This window comes from Dendropsophus ebraccatus, chromosome 2 (assembly GCF_027789765.1).
Source record: "Dendropsophus ebraccatus isolate aDenEbr1 chromosome 2, aDenEbr1.pat, whole genome shotgun sequence".
NCBI classification, from domain to species: Eukaryota; Metazoa; Chordata; class Amphibia; order Anura; family Hylidae; genus Dendropsophus; species Dendropsophus ebraccatus.
The window spans coordinates 190,264,042-190,281,841 of NC_091455.1; the positions used below are offsets into that span (position 1 = coordinate 190,264,042).

A 17,800-nucleotide genomic window follows, 5' to 3' on the forward strand; every position below is an offset into this window, starting at 1 on the left:
ACTAGATTGTCCAATGCTTGTTAAAAACAAGTGACATTCTCGTATCTCGGGAGGGCTGCATAATTGATTGCTGGATCATTTGAGCAGCCCTTTTCTGCTATTATTTGTTTGACACAAGTTTTTTGTAATAGGACCCTTAGGTCATTTAAAGGACAAAAGATCAACCTGCGAGAATTCTGACATGTTTACACGCTCTTTGAAGCTTGCCTTCTGCCACAAGGAAAGACCGAGACCTCCTTTGCTCTCCAACCACCTCTTTATAGCAGGACCGTACCACCTTCAACCTCGTACTGAACACCACGGTCTGTCTTCAAGTTTTCTTCCTAATCTGATTAAATGAGTGCCCAATGTGGTTAACCTACAAAATAAGAAAACCCTAAAGGTTACATTTGTTAGACTCAATCATTAAGGAACCATGTAAACCCTTTTTTTTTCACTTAAATAAGAGAAGGAACAGAAGCTACAACATCATTGGCTACAGCACCCACTGACCACAGTAGTTGATGTGCCTCCCTTGGTCTATTGGCCTGGTGATTTCTTTGTGCACCACAGTGAAAATATTCCTGTTGTTCTAGAAGTTTGGTGATAACCGGATTTTGATTAGTATACACTATTGAACAAATAAAATAACCTAGTGCAGTGGATTTGCCCCTACTGAACTCTGTGCCAGGGAGATTGGTGTACCGACATGGGACTAACCACTATGAGGCAAGAGGCCAATGACTTGGAAGGACTACATTAGGAGAAGCTGAGCGAGCTGACAATTGTTTCTACCTCACACTAAGAGAACAATCTGGTGTAGGAGCAAAATGTTGCCTGTAAATAGGGCAGGAGCTCAGGCAGGTGGGTGAGTAGGTTTATCTATGACGCCTACCCTGTCAACTGATGAGAAGCCTTTCCCCAAGCTTCTATAGCCTGGATTACCCCTCCAGAGGCACCTTCTATAATAGACGGTTACAGTTTTGTCAGGAATTAAGCCTTGTACTCTTCATAATAATGGGACAGCAGCGGTATAGCACAGAATTAGCACCAAAATGCATTCAGTACTTCTATAGCGCTAGCACAAAACCCAAGCAGACAAACATCATCTATTGAGTACACATACTGTACAGCCACCGTAAAGAATACTTACGCTTAACAAATCCTGTGGAACACATATGGAACCCATAAAGATTGTATGCAGAGCACTCATACAGCATGCAGGAAAAAAACACATTTAGCACATTTACAAAATACACATATTAAGCTGGGTGGGTAGTGGGATAGTGTGATGGCAAAACCTAAAAATAACACAGGACCCATTAAAATTTTTGCTATGTGGATCTAGTCTCCTATGTATAAAATTCTTTATTCTAAAGTAGAGATGATCGAGCATAAGGAAATGTTAGGTTCGATCGAACTTGAACCTTCTCAAACCTTTAGCATTTGATTTCTGATGCCTTCCCGTTCCGTGGGGAAGGTGGAGACTGCCCGAGTACCACCTGAAAAACAGGGATACAGCCTATTACCTAGGCTTTAACCCTGTTTTCCAGGCAGTACTCGGGCAGTCTCCACTTTCCCCACGGAACAGGAAGGCATTGGGAATCAAATGCTGAAGGTTCGAGTTCGATCGAACCTAACATTTCTTGATGTTAGATCATCTCAATTCTAAAGCACAATTCTAAGGCTCCGGTCATATTTTTGCCCTACATCTGCCAAAAAAAGTTACCAGTGTCTAGAGAAGTGTATACCCAACAGACCTATAGATGTTTATGGCCCAACATAGTCAGCTAGTAACTACCTTTGGTCCATTTTTCTAACAAATTAATTATTTAAGACTCAAATTAACGTATACATTTTGGAAATTGACTAGTTGACTCCGTTGAGAGTTCATGATGGTAATTCAGTAATTTTTATGACAGGTTGCCAATGTAAACTGCAACTCTATGGCAGAAATATTATAGGAACATAGCCTAAGAATGATGAATGTCATTTGTATGTATATATGTATTTATGTATGCACTGTATGTTCTCTTTCCTGAGAGGGATAGTCTACTGTATGTGACTTCTCATATTTACATATTTAACCTCTGTTTATCCATCCTAATAGCTAGCTAACATGCCCTGGTCGCTCACCAGCAACCATTGATCCCGTTCTTGAAATCTTGTCTTATTGTAACGTATCAGCAGCAGAAAGTCAACTAGTTTCAAATTACGAGAGCCAAGGATGGGGTAGACAGACATATTTTGAAGCGAGTCCTATTACTCACTCGTTCTGCTCCTCTCAGCCACTTGTATATGATTGCATCTAAAACTATCTTTATGTGTCTGCCTGTAGATAAATTGATATCTGAAATTCCACTGAATGCATTTAAAATTACACATTTTAAAGAAATACAATGAAAAGTAATTAATATAATTCAGGCGAATTCAGGGAATAAAGTGGTAACATTTGGAGACAAGCAGTCTCAGTAAGTGCCAAATGAGTTTGGGGCTAAAATATAGTAATATAGTTACACTGGGTGTAACGACAGGAGTCATGGATTTGCTCTGCCACCACTAGCAATGACAAACCCACACCAGGGAGCGGAGTCTAAAGGCCTATTACATGAAGCAATTATCGGACCTATTCGGTCAATATCAGCCGCTACGGACGATAATCGCTCAGTGCAATAGAAGACAACGATCAGCCAACATGCACGATATTGACTGATCGTTGCCTTTCAACAGGATGAAACGCTAATGATCAGCCTGACAATGATCTGCTGCCGTAATGTAATGGGTAATAGGAGCAGCAGCAGCAGACCAACAGGTCGGTACTCGCTTGCTCTCCGCATGGCCCTGTGTAACAGGGGCTTAAGGGGCTGCTGGTCTTCACCAGTGCCCATCAGAAGGTGAATTGGACTAGGACTAGGACAGGTGACCCCCAGGTCGATACCCCTGACATGACTTGCTAGCAGTGGCGGGCAAGGTGCAGCTGGAGACAAGTAGTCAGGAAGACAGGCTAGAACTCATGACTGGAACCATGAACAGCAGACAAGGTGCAAGAAACATGGGCCAGAATTAAGGGCAGGCTGGGACCACACACTATGGGAAGCATGCAAGGGCTCCAACAAGGAAGCCTGGAGCATGCTGGAATAAATAGGATCTAGCTCCATGCAGCAGCCAATTAAGGGTAAACTGGCCCTTTAAATTTTGAGCAGCCAGTGCCCTAGGAGGTGTGTATGAGGGAGCAGGAGATCAGAGCTTGGACACATAAGGTGCCGGGGTGGGGGGATGAAGAGATGGCGGTGCCAGGCCCCTGCACATGGCCCACAAGGAACGAGCTGCGAGGTGCGGGCATGGCAGTGGCCCGGAGAACGTGATGCCAACGCAGCCGTTTGTTATGCAGAGTATGTAAGATTATGCAATCCGCAACATTATCAACAACATCGCACATCTATTGGGGGAGAAATGGGGGCATGGTTTCCACTTGATTCCAAACAAATACAGTATGTGGAAACAACAAGTTTTCACACAGACATTATTTAAATGCATATTTGCTTCTGTATTATGGTCCTGGACTGACATTGTTCTGGTAAGCTGAACAGATTATGCACATGTTAAAATCAGCCTTTGAGTATGCTCGAACAACATTTATGGCCATATTTTGACAATTATGGACATAAAAAATGACCATGCTCTTTATTTACGGCCGTAATTATTGAAACATGACTGTATTTTCTCCTCAAATAATGTTGTGTCAACATAGCCTAAGGGTCCTTCTACGCGTAAAGATTTGTCGATTGGTCTCGAACGAGTGCTGGTCAGTGAGATCGGCACTCATTTACAGTGCCTTTACACAGCATGGGAAATCTAGTGGACGGGCTAATCGATCATTGTATCGTTTGTGCAGCCATGGAAGCTGACAGCACAGATGTGTATGTATTTGTGCTGTCAGTTTCCAGATCGTATGAGGTTCGCTCATGTCTAATGACAATTACATTTTTTAATATGCTTTCCAGAAGCCTTAGGCCTGCATCCAACAACTTTAGCCACCGATAATCAAATGCAGAGTTTTCTGGTTCAGATAAACATGAGAGTGCTCGAGATTTGCTCATTTCTATTTTTTATTCTTTTTTTTTTTTTTTTTAGGAAAAAGTTGGGAAAAATGTCCACTGTAATCATACTTTTTTATATACTTTTGTATCTTCAAAATTGTGTTTTTTGTTTTTTTTTATCAGAATCCTATTCAAACCTTCTTAATTGCTTTCCCTTGTATCTGTCTCTTGGCTAACTGCACCTTACACTCTGTAGGTGCTCCCTCGAGACTCATAGGTCATGGCCTCATCAGTTCCCTGCTGAGACCTTTATCAGTGGCAGGCAGTGAGTTCCCTGATTGGATTAAAGATTGATTATATACTAATCACAGCATCAAGGCAGGCAGACAGGCTGCTTGTGGTCAATGGGATCCTGCAATCAGTGTCGGAATAATGAGATGCATGCTGCTTGCCTTATAATAATAATCTTTATTTATATAGCGCCTTTTTATAAGAATTTGGCTGATGTTAACGAAAAATAAAATAAAAAATTCCATTGTATTCAATTGCACTCTGTCAATAACCGATAATTTGGTTTTTTTAAAAAAATAAAACAGTGCACATTTAAACATGTCATTTTCTAAACCTGGAAAACACAGCATAAAGCATAAATTATACACCTAGAAATAAACAGAAATTACATGGGAAAGCCAGAATATTATAACTGTGGCACTCGTGGAGCCTATAAACCAGCTCAGAACACTTTACAAATGGAGGAGAAGAGCATGAAATATCCGATAATGAAGGTTACACATAATAATAGGGATGGTCGTACGAACCTGAACCCTCGGTAATGATTCCCGCTGTCTGCCCGCTCCGTGGAGGGGGCGGATCCATTCGGAGGACTGCCTGGAAAACTGGGATACAGACATAGCCATAGGCTGTATCCCAGTTTTCTAGGCGTTACTCCCGCTGGATCCGCCCGCTCCACGGAGCGGGCAGACAGCGGGAATCTGCTGCCGAAAGTCCAGGTTCATATGAACCCGAACCTCAGCAGGTTCGGACCATCCCTACATAATAACAAATGCTCTAATCAATGGTTAAGTAAATCCTGGTCAATAGCTAAAGACAAAAGTAATTAGAGTGGAAGAAACAAAAAAGTTTGCTTCCAAGTTTTGAGCTTAAAGCATTACTTGTTGCTATTGGTTTAAACAGCTATAACTGAAATAGAATAAAATAAGAATAAAATATAATTAACAAAAGATTCCATGTATTACAAAGATTCCTTGAAGGAGAAGTCCGGCAAAATTTTTTATTAAAATATTGTATTGCCCCCCCCAAAAGTTATACAAGTCACCAATATACACTTATTATGGGAAATGCTTATAAAGTGCTTTTTCCCCTGCGCTTACTACTGCATCAAAGCTTCACTTCCTGGATAAAATGGTGTATCACTTCCTGGATAAAATAGTGATGGCACGCCCCGAGTCCCAGAGCTGTGCGGGCTGTGGCTGCTGGAGAGGATGATGGCAGGGGGACACTGAGGGGCACAGGGCACTGGAGGGACACTGAGCATCCCTCTGCCATCATCCTCTCCAACAACCACAGCCGGCACAGCTGTGGGAGTCGGGGTGTGACATCACCATGTTATCCAGGAAGGGACATCACCATGTTATCCAGGAAGTGACATCACCATGTTATCCAGGAAGTGACATCACCATGTTATCCAGGCAGTGAAGCCTTGATGCAGTAGTAAGTGCAGGGGAAAAAGCACTTTATAAGCATTTCCTGTAATAAGTGTATATTGGTGATTTGTATAACTTTTGTGGGCAATACAACACTTTAATAAAGATTTTCAATGGATTTCTCCTTTAAAGGGTTCTTGGCGAATGAAGAGGCTAAAGAAATTCTTTATTGCAGTATGCGACTGCAGCTTAGCCTTAGCAAAGTGATTTTTTTTTTTATTGAGAGTTGAGGAACGTGCTCTCATCACCCGAGTGCTACTAAAAAAGTGTAGTGTGCCACACAAAAAAGTGCACTAGGATGCCGTCTATCGCAAGGCCACTCTCAAAGGAGATGGGCCCCCAACACACCTAATTCCCTTCCTTTCTGGGCCAAAAGGCACCTGCAAAGGTCCAGGACAAATGTCCGCTCTCAGACGAGGCCAAGAGCAGACCGGTAAAACAACTACAGCTCGTACCTGAGCGTAACCCAGGCCCTCACCGTTCGTCATTTCAATTAAAAGGTGGTCACTCCCGAAGGAGAACCAGGGGTGCAGGGAGTCAAGGAGCACAGATGGCCACACATGCCTCCCCTAGACCTCCAAGGGGTCCCCAAAAGATCCTAGTGGAAAAAAGAACACACAGTGACAAAAAGAATAAATAAGTCAGACATGCACCATGTAAAACAGCCTGGCCGTATCTATAAAAGTTCCTTGTAATTTTTACAGAGCCTATATACTATATTTACAGAGGCCGGAAAATTAGAGGTGAGTGCTCAAAGGGGTGTGAATGTGAAGTTCGTGCACAGTGCCATTCCTCAGTTGGGGTCCCACACCCAGTGAGTTCAGGCACCCTGGGGTCACCACTCCCAGGGCACTTCTGCACCTTCACTCTCAACCCCCTTGAAACATCATGGCCTGATCCAGACGGTCATGGTCTACTAGGAAGGCTGCTCGGACAGCACAGTCAACCGTTCTACCCATTACTCATCACGCTTGATCTTAGCCAAAAGGCCGAGAAGCGATTTAGCAAAGTGAGGTGCGCAAGGCATCCCATTGACACAATAAGGCAGGCGGGATTCCATGGCGGGGGCTCCGCCGTGGGATTCCACCTGTTTTACTCAGTGTGAACATACCCTAACCTGTGTATATAAAACCCAACTGTCTCTCTTTCTGTGTACCCAGGCTCTCCCCCTCAGATCTTCCTCCTCCCCTTCCATAAAGGGAGCCTTGGTTGTAACCTGATCCCTGAGCTAGCTACAGGATGATGTGAGTAAATGGCAGTTTAGCAGGAATAGGGGGAGAAGAGAAATGCTTGATAACAGGAGAAGGAAGCAATTTTGTCTGATAAGATGTATTACAGAGTTTTGTATATTCACCTGTCCTATCGATCTTTGTAAAGTGTGTTGAAATGACAGCGTCTATTTAAATGTTTGAAATGACAATGTCTAAAAGTCTGCAATTCCTATGTGTGGAACTTTCAGCAATAGTTATGTTCAGACATGGGCTATATATCGATTTTGATGTATACTGTACATTAAATTCTGCTAATACATCTACAGAGCAAAGTAAACTTGAATTCCCTGCCGAGCAGCGGGTTAATATTGGAATACTATGAGACTATACACATTGTTAAAGCATTTATGGTATTGCTGCACTATGGCTGGGAACTTAAATTTCACAGTATATGTTCAATATATGGGTTTTGTGGCTTTTTTCAGTATTTTTAAAGAACACATAATTTTTTTGTAAAATGTCTTAAAGGGAATATGTCCTCAGAAAATGACTTACTGTTTAAAAATGTTTTTATGTTAAACATTTTTTAGGAATTTTTGGTGATATTTTTTCTAATTTTTCATTTTTCTATATTCTATATTATAAAATAATACTGAAATCTTGTAGTTTTTATTCTCGCCACTGGGGCTAAAACTAAGCTGAGACTTCCTGTTTTGTCTGCAGTGATGAGACTGCTATAAAATGATCTGATTGCAGGGACATGTGACACCAGTAGCTAGAGGAGACAATAGAAGCTCCCTGCGGAATGACCTTTCAAAGGTCACAGAGCGTACTTTACATTACATCTCAAGGGGACAGAGCTTGTCTATTGTTGTCTATGTCCATGAGTCTTGCTGTAAAGCATTTCCCTAAAAACTGTTAAGAACAGCCCAGGCAAGATGGCAGCCCCAATAAAAATGTACAAAAAGTTAAATAAAAAAAAATAAAGTCAGAAAATAGAAACAGATTAGAATAAAAGAGCAACTGTTAGCATCTGACTCTAATTGGTAAAAAAAAAAATTAAGGTGACACATTCACCTTAAAGGGCAACTCCAGCGCTGATTAAAAAAAAATGAACTGAAGCTCCAGTTGGTGGCTTCATTTTTTCTTCACTTCCTGGTTTGGGCTTTCCCATGATGCACTTTGTCTCCTGTGATGTCTAACTGACTCTGCAGAACTGTTAGATGGCTTACAGCTTTTTCAGCCAATCAGAGCTCAGCAACCTATGTCATCTGACAAAGGGAGGCTGGCCTGACAGGGCTTAGACCAGTTTCCCTCTTGATGATGTCATTGTCACAAAATGGCTGCCACAGAAAATTCTGGGGTCAACAGTCATTAGGTAAGAATGAGTTTACTTCACTTCTTGGTGGGGGGTTGAGGGGGAAAAAATAGGGAAGAGGGCAGATTTGGGGGGATTTGGGGGGGATAAGGAGTATCACAGAACAGGACAGTATCCACAGATAGCAGTAAGCTAGGAACTGATCCGGATAGAGCAAAGTTGCGCAAAGCCTAGGAACTCTATCTCACAGCATGGTTGTCAGCAGGGAACCCTCAGTATTCCGTTCATCCTAGGTAACAATGTTGGGGGCTTGTGTCACACCCTAGGACGGTTCAGCCAAATCTAGTAAGCATAAGGTAGTGTGAAGACTAACAAAAGGTCAATACACGGGCACAAGTGTTCTTCATCTTCTTCTAAGTATTCTTCTACGTCATCCTCCAACGTCCCGGCAGACCACAGTACTACTTGGGTTGAGACTCTCACGACATCCTCCTCTCTCCTACTCTGCTTCTTTGTATATCTCAGCACACTACTCAGTCAGCACGACTGTATCCTACACTGCATTTCTAACGCAGATTCGGTTGCTGAATTGTCAAGTATTTGTCTTGTACCTGCCAAGTACCTGCCAAGTAAAACCAAGCTTATTTATGGAAAAAGACTCTGTCATCCTTCGCCTCACACCGACACAGCAAACCCCTCAACCTTTGGACACTTCTCCTTTCTGTGGGTAGGAGATCCGATAGTTCGGGAGGGTCACTACACCGCTCTGGCCATCCGGGATTACACTATCCCAAAAGACCACCGTAGCAACTTGGCCGGACACTGGCCACAGAGGAAAAAGGTACAACCGGCATTGTAAAATAAAAGCAGGCGTGCCATCACACCTGTGTGCCCAACCGGCACTGGCATCACAATATACCATCTCAAGGTCCGGCTGTATCTTGGCCAACCACCACCAGAGTGGAGTCACACTTCACCGTCTAGCAAGTGACCGGCCAATCCTCCGACAAAACATCACCGGGGGCTCACACCACACATGCTCGAGTCATGCACCTCACTTTTTCACCAGATCTCTATCCTCTTAAACTGAAAAAGCTCCTTAGTGTCATACAGTGCACCCTGTGCTCTCTGAAGATAATACTGCCACACACTGTGCTGTCTAAATACCAAACTGCTGCACACAGTGGCCTTTGAATTTAATGGTGCCACACACTGTACCCTCCCGATATAATCCTGCGATAGATAGATATATATATATATATATATATATATATATATATATATATATATAGTGTAGCAGTTTGGGGGGTTAGCTCAGGTAAAGAGACACTCTAAATGCACTCTAAACTCTAAAATACAGCTTTCTTTAGCAGAAATAAGTCTTTCAAATGGCATAAATGAAAGTTCACAGAAATCATACAGTCCTGTACAGTCTCCTAGAGTACAGTCACAGCAGATAGAGGGTTATCTCTCACCCATCTGTAACTCAGCAGTCTCTCTTAGGAACACAGCTCCAGGATCAGCAGTAGCAGAGCAGTGTCCACACCATGCTGCTTCCAAGTCCAACTCCCATCATACTAGCTAGGGTTTTAATCCCACTGCACCTGTGGGGAGATCAGCCTCCAGAATAACCTCTTAGTAGCCGGTGAGGAATATACCTGCCTTGCCAGATTAACCCATTCAACCTGCTAATATATATATGTATGTATATATATATATATATATATATATATATATATATATATAGTGGTACTAGGGATTGTCTGAACCTGGTTCGGACGGGGTTCGTATGAACCCGAACCCTCCGCAATGATTACCGCTGTCTGAACCCGAACGCTCGGCATTGGATTCCCGCTGTCTGCCCGCTCCGTGCAGCGGGCGGATCCAGCGAGAGGAACGCCTGGAAAACTGGGATACAGCCATAGCCATAGGCTGTATCCCAGTTTTCCAGGCGTTCCTTCCGCTGTATCCGCCCGCTGCACGGAGCGGGCAGACAGCGGGAATCCAATGCCGAGCGTTCGGGTTCAGCCGAACGCGAACCTCGGCGGGTTCGGACCATCCCTAAGTGGTACCTTGGTTTAAGAGTAACTTGGATTAAGAGTGTTTTGCAAGAAGAGCTCACAGTTTTTCAAATTAGTAACTTAGTTTAAGAGTATCGCTTTGGTTTAAGAGCTCCCTGTACTGGGTGGGAGGTTGAGTGGGGAAGGAGCATCAGGAGGTCTGCATAGCGGGGTCTACAGTTCTGTACTCTAATCCAGGAAGTCTCGCTCAACTTCCCAATCATAGCAGATCCACTTCAGGCTGGGGATAGCATCAGGGGACAGGACTGTGGAGGTAATCTCTTCATAGCTGTAACCCCTCTCTTTCTGGACAGAGAGCACTGCATTTATGTGACCTCATCTGCCCTGCTGATTCCTTCATGCTCCTTGCAGTCTCTGTCAGCTCTTGTGTTTCCCATCCTCTCCATTCCTGTTATAATGTGCCTGCACTCACACTCAGCTATACACACTGCTGCTATAATGTGCCTGCACTCACATTGAGCTGTACACACTGCTGCTATAATGTGCCTGCACTTACACTCAACCATACACACAGCTGTATATAAAGTTTCTGTGACTGTCCTCCTGCACAGCTCTTTGATTCTCCCTTCCTGATTGTATCATGCTGAACACACACCCCTTTCCCATTTCTGTCCTGTGACCACACAGACCCCTGACAGCAGCCCTGCTTCTCTATTCTTGCCTGTTGTACTACACTACTGCATTAGGGGATCTGTAGTTCCATCCTCTATCTACAAACTGCTGCTGTTTTTCAGGTTTATGCAGATACTATACATTATATACCACATACTAATTGCTATACTGTACAGTAACTGATAATATCACATATCCAGCTGTTTTATCAGATATTCAGTTCACTTTTTGTTTCAGCTGTTCTATATGTTATTCAAAATAAAAGATTATTATTTTGGGGGTTTGGAACCAATTGTCTAGATTTCTATAATTTCTTATGGGAAAACTTGCTTTGGTTCAAGAGTGATTTGGATTACAAGCGCCGTCCCGGAACTAATTATGCTCGTAAGTACAGTGGTGCCTTGGATTATGAGTAAAATTCGTTCCAGGACTGCGCTTGTAAACCAAATCTACTCTTAAACCAAAAAAGCATTATTATTCGGAATAACATGTAAAACAGATGAAACAAACATTCAGAAACAGCAGAATATGTGATATTATAAGTTACTGTACAGTAATGGAGAGGATGGGAAACACAAGGGCTGACAGAGACTGCAGGGAGCATGAAGGAATGAGCAGGACAGATGTGGGCACATACATGCAGCGCTCTCTGTCCGGGGAGAGAGGGGTTACAGCTATGGAGAGATTACCTCCACAGTCCTGTCCCCTGATGTAAGCCCCAGCCTGAAGTGGATCTGCTATGATTTGGAAGGTGAGGGAGACTTCCTGGGTCAGAGTACAGAGCTGTAGACCCCGCTATGCAGACCATGCCCCTCCTCCACTAGCGGCCCGACCCAGTTCAGGGAGCTCTTAAACCAAAGCAATGCTCTTACACCAAGTCACAATTTTGAAAAACTGTGAGCTCTTAAACCAAAATGCTCTTAAACCAAGTTACTCTTAAACCAAGTTACCACTGTATATATATATATATATATATATATATATATGTTACTGCCACAGTCTGTTCCCTCTAAATGTAGTACAGTAATACTCAATATGCTCATAAATATAATATCGCCATACACTGCACCCTCTAAAATCCTTTTTTTATTCACACATGCCCCCTCAATCAGTTATAATACTTGCCTGTGGTAGATATCCCCTCCGCCCCCCTGGCAACCCATGCACCTGATAATAAAGAATACCCTCCAACCCTGGAGATATAACAAGTAATTCAATGGCGCAGTTCATATAAATGTACATTTATTTTTTCAGCCAATGTTGTATAAGATCAAGCGAACGGGTAAATGTGATGTTAAATCCGGCAATTCTTTCGGCCGAGATGGTTCTTGATGAAAATCTTTCCCTTTAATAAATAGAATGCGTCTACGCGGGCGATTCTGCATGGTAATTAGAGTGAATGAGGCTATCTAATAAAATAGGGTCATTTCTTCCAAAGACGTCTGTGAGGGTCAGAAATCATAGATTATTACAAATATTCACAGCTTTGACATTGGAAAAACGTTTAGCTGAAAGCTGAAGAAAATGTCGTGTAATTTCAAAGGAAACAAAGGCACAAAAAAAAAGAAAAGAAAAGGATTTTGAAAGAAGAAGAATGGAGAACGGGTCTTTTCTCCGTTTCGTCACAGATGAAGGGTCGCTAACAACATCTGATTGCCAGAATGGCCTTATATAATGTGCTTAATGGCTTTACTGTCACTTTGCAAAGAAGTATTAGTGGTCAGAAACAGCTGCATGGATCAATAGCTGTAAATCAATGGTCCCAGATAGAGTGCCAAGGCAAATGCTATGGAAAATTATTATGATTAAGTCAAGCCATTCAATTAGAACAGACTTGAAGTAGAAGTGATAAAAAGATACGTCTCTCCTGATGGATGGCCGAGATATTCAATGAAAGTTCCAATCAGCTGAGAGATGGGGGGGGGGTAGATCTACTATTGTTCATCATAGAACGGACATTTTCTATAATCAATCCTTATTTGGGGAAAAAACTGCTTCTCTTACTATTACTCATCCTGAGACTTTTAAATGGATGTACAGCTTTATATAGTTATCTAGCACCTTCAATGAGGGAATTATCTCAATGGTCTGGAAGGATTATTGGAGTCTGCTACTGTGGATGGGAAAAAAGCTTAAAAAAAATCAAATATGCCGGAATACTAAAGGTACCCATACACTAATACACTACTGGAGATGAGCGGAGCAAATCGGGTATTAAATTCACTTTGCAGCGATTTGCCAATTTGCCAGATTCGCTTAACATGGTGGCCGCAATGGCAGTCTTTTGGCGGGAGCAAGGGATTATCCATAATCCCTAGAGGCCATCCAATCAGCTGCAAACCCCACTGTGATGTCAGCAACTCCCCCTCTATATAAGGTGATTGGCTTCCTGGAGTCGGCCAGTCGGCTGTGTAAAATGGAGAGTAGGCTGCAGCAGGTAGTTAGAGCAGGGAGGGAAATACAGAGAGATAGGGTCCTATTACACGGAGCGATTTTTAAAGATTAACGACTAATGATAAATGATTGCAAACGAGATTGTTTACCGTTAACCTGAAATCGTTCACCATATTACACATAATCGTTAGATACGATCGTTTATTCCTTCTGATCCCAGCAAAACAATGGACAATGTGCAATTACACTGAACGTTTAGTAAACAAATGCAGAACTTGAGCGAACGAATGTGGAATTACAGCGAACGTTTAGCGAACAATTAGGGAACGATTAACAATAATTTTAGGTTCAGATCTAAATCAACGATCAACGACATACGAACGAATCTTCGATCGTTGCCTGAAATTACACAGAATGATTATCGTTTAAATTAGAACGATATAGCGATTTTTTGCACAATAATCGTCCCGTGTAATAGGGCCCTTAGGGGCAGAGAGGAGAGGAGGGAGGATTGTGGGTGGTTTTCAGTGGGAGCAGTGAAGCCATTATCCAGTATACCAAGTCACTGGGTGCTGGGTGTGCATTATACCAAGTCACTGGGTTCTGGGTGTGCATTATATCAAGTCACTGGGTGCTGGGTGTGCATTATACCAAGTCACTGGGTGCTGGGTGTGCATTATACCAAGTCACTGGGTTCTGGGTGTGCATTATACCAAGTCACTGGGTGTTGGGTGTGCATTATACCAAGTAACTGGGTGCTGGGTGTGCAGTATACCAAGTCACTGGGTGCTGGGTGTGCATTATACCAAGTCACTGGGTGTTGGGTGTGCATTATACCAAGTAACTGGGTGCTGGGTGTGCATTATATCAAGTCACTGGGTGCTGGGTGTGCATTATATCAAGTCACTGGGTGCTGGGTGTGCATTATACCAAGTCACTGGGTTCTGGGTGTGCATTATACCAAGTCACTGGGTGTTGGGTGTGCATTATACCAAGTAACTGGGTGCTGGGTGTGCATTATAGGAAGTCACTGGGTGTTGGGTGTGCATTATATCAAGTCACTGGGTGCTGGGTGTGCATTATACCAAGTAACTGGGTGATAGGTGTGCATTATACCAAGTAACTGGGTGCTGGGTGTGCATTATATCAAGTCACTGGGTGCTGGGTGTGCATTATACCAAGTCACTGGGTTCTGGGTGTGCACTATATCAAGTCACAGGGTGCTGGGTGTGCATTATAGGAAGTCACTGGGTGCTGGGTGTGCATTATAGGAAGTCACTGGGTGCTGGGTGTGCATTATATCAAGTCACTGGGTGCTGGGTGTGCATTATACCAAGTCACTGGGTGCTGGGTGTGCATTATACCAAGTCACTGGGTTCTGGGTGTGCACTATATCAAGTCACAGGGTGCTGGGTGTGCATTATAGGAAGTCACTGGGTGCTGGGTGTGCATTATAGGAAGTCACTGGGTGCTGGGTGTGCATTATACCAAGTCACTGGGTGCTGGGTATGCATTATAGGCAGTCACAGTGAACAGTGTCCATCTTAAAACCTCACTGGGTGCTGATTTACCAATGTCCATTGCTGTCCGGTGAGAACATTGATATTACACCACTGATCCACCAAAGTCCTCTACTGTCCATAGTGGAAAGTGAATGATTGACAGGCTGATTGACATTTTCAAATTTTGACACTAGCTTTTGAAAAAAAAATGCTACTCTGTAATAGTCCAAATATTGTAGCTACTATAGTTTGCCTGTTTTAATAACACTAATTATGAACAATAAGTTAAAATTCTTTCAAATCAACTGGTGCCAGAAAGTGTCAGAGATTTGTAATGTACTTCTTTAAGAAAAAAAAAAAAAAAAAAAAAAAAACTCTCAAGTCTTTCAGTACTTATCAGCTGCTGTACATCCTGCAGGAAGTGGTGTATTCTTTCCAGTACACAGTGCTTTCTGCTGACATCTCTGTCCATGTCAGGAACTGTCCAGAGCAGTAGCAAATCCCAATAGAAAATCTCTTCTGCTCTTCAGACTGGAAAGAATACACCACTTTCAGCAGGACATACAGCAGCTGATAAGTACTGGAAGTCTTGAGATTTTTTTTTTTTAAATAAAAGTAAATTACAAATCTCTTGAACTTTTTGGAACCAGTTGATTTGAAAGAAAAACTTTTTTTGCAGAACTACCCCTTGAGGTTTACTATGTGCCCCCTGTGCTGCTCTTAAATCTTCCAATCGTGTGCAATTCTTGCCTATTCCGATGGCTGAACAAGAAGGGTAAAAGCAAGAACACAAGCGGCAATGGGAGGATTTGAGAGCTGCACTTCTGGAGGAGCGGCGGGAGGTAAGTATGCTTTCCTTTACTATTTAACTACTGTATTTTTGTGGAAAATCCCATTTAGGCTTTTTTTTTTTGCATGGCTCTATAATGATAGTTGCACACACCCTCATTTTTTCACAGTTTGCTCAATAGGTAATATTTACAATTTAATCACATCAAAAGTCAAAGGTCAAAAGTTTTATAATTCCAATAATAACATAAAAATTTAACTGTAGGTTGATATTTTTCATCTTAGTGATTCACATTAAAACAGTAATTTTGAACACACCAGCTATTACCCATCAGCCGTGACGTGTGACCTTAAGCCAACTAGACCATATCTTTCAACTATTGATCCGGGACACCAAAATAATCCATATGTATTTAGCTAACAACCTATATACTGTATATTATTGTCAATGTAAAAATATACGATGTGCACAACAGACACAATGATTTGTAAGATAATGTCCTCACCTATTATCACTTTGCTCCATTGGGAGTGATGACATGCCATAGTGCTGTACATTGGTTACATGACCACTGAAGGCCGATATTGGGAACAGGACATATATATGATTTGCTAATACATTGCTTTAATACAGTTACATTACTCTGTAATATAACTCTATTACAAAAGAATGTACAGTGGTACCTTGGTTTAAGAGTAACTTAGATTAAATGCATTGCTTTGGTATAAGAGCTCCCTGTACTGGGTGGGAGTGGAAGTGAGAGAGGGACATGGTCTGCAAAACGTGGTCTACAGCCCTGTACTCTGACCCAGGAAGTCTCCTTCACCTTCCAAATCATAGCAAATCTACTTCAGGCTGGGGCTTGCATCAGTAGATGGGGCTTTGGAGGTAATCTCTTCATAGCTGTAACCCCTCTATGTGCCCACATATGTATTGCTCATTCCTTCATGCTCCCTGCAGTCTCTTTCAGCCCTTGTGTATCCTATCCTCCCAACTCCTGCTATAATGAGCCTGCCCTCACACTCAGCTATACACACTGATGGTATAATGAGCCTACACTCACACTCAGCTATACACACTGCTACTATAATGTGCCTGCACTTACACTCAGCTATACACACTGCTGTATAGAACATTTTTCTGTCACTGTCCTCCTGCACAGCTCTGTGATTCTCACTTCCTGATTGGTCTATGCTGAACACACGCCCCTTCCCCATTGTTGTCATGTAACCACACAGCTGTGTGACAGTAGGCCTACTTCTCTATTCTAGCCTGCTGTACTTCACTATTGCATTATGGGGATCTGCAGCTCCATCCTGTATCTACAAACTGCTGCAGTTTTTTCAGGTTTATGCACTTACTATAGATTATACACCACATGCTGCTTGCTATACTGTACAGTAACTTATAATATGACATATTCAGCTGTTTGGGGTATGGAAACGATGGTCTGCATTTCAGTGATTTTTTATGGGAAAAATTTCTTTGGTTTAAGAGTGGATTTGGAATACAAGCACGGTCCCGGAGCAAATTATGCTTGTAATCCAAGGCACCACTGTATTGTTTTTTATTTCTTTATGTGCTTCCGTTCACCGCTAGCAGTATGGGGAGACATGGCCCCCTCTGCCGCCACCGACGTTTGTGTTGAGAACTGCACGACTCTAAAGCCAGTATTACACGTAGCGATTATCGTTCAAAGATTCGCTAAAACGATCGTTCGCTAGCGATAACTAGCGATTTTGTAGTGAACGATTCTGAGGTTATTACATTCCCTGCTTACTGTTATGAACGATCGTTTTTACTTGGTTATATGATTCGTTAATCTCAGGAAAACCCACACAAGTTTTATCGGCGAACGACTTATTACATGAACAAATATGCGCACGATCGGCGAACTACTAATGATAATTTTTGAACATGTTGAAAGACAAAAATTAACGATTTTTCATTCATCATTTGATCGTTGGGTGTTTTAATCGTTGGGTATTTTTAAATGATAATCGTTCTGTGTAATAGTGCCTTAAGCCTTGCAGTTCCTGATCCCCTGCTCTGTTCTATAATATACAGTACATGGCGTGAGGCTACCTAACACAGTCGCAGTGTCTGGCAGACTCTGCAAAGGAGGAAATGACTGCTATCACAAGTGATA

General features: G+C 42.5%; 1 long non-coding RNA gene across 1 annotated transcript in view; it reads right to left on the reverse strand.

Moving 5' to 3' along the window:
* Window positions 1-226: 226 nt before the first annotated feature.
* Window positions 227-17,800, reverse strand: part of LOC138783793 (uncharacterized) — a 33,149-nt gene continuing 15,575 nt past the window's right edge. The window contains exon 3 of the long non-coding RNA XR_011361753.1: window positions 227-358. This is a non-coding gene — a long non-coding RNA (uncharacterized lncRNA). The remainder of the gene's footprint in view (window positions 359-17,800) is intronic.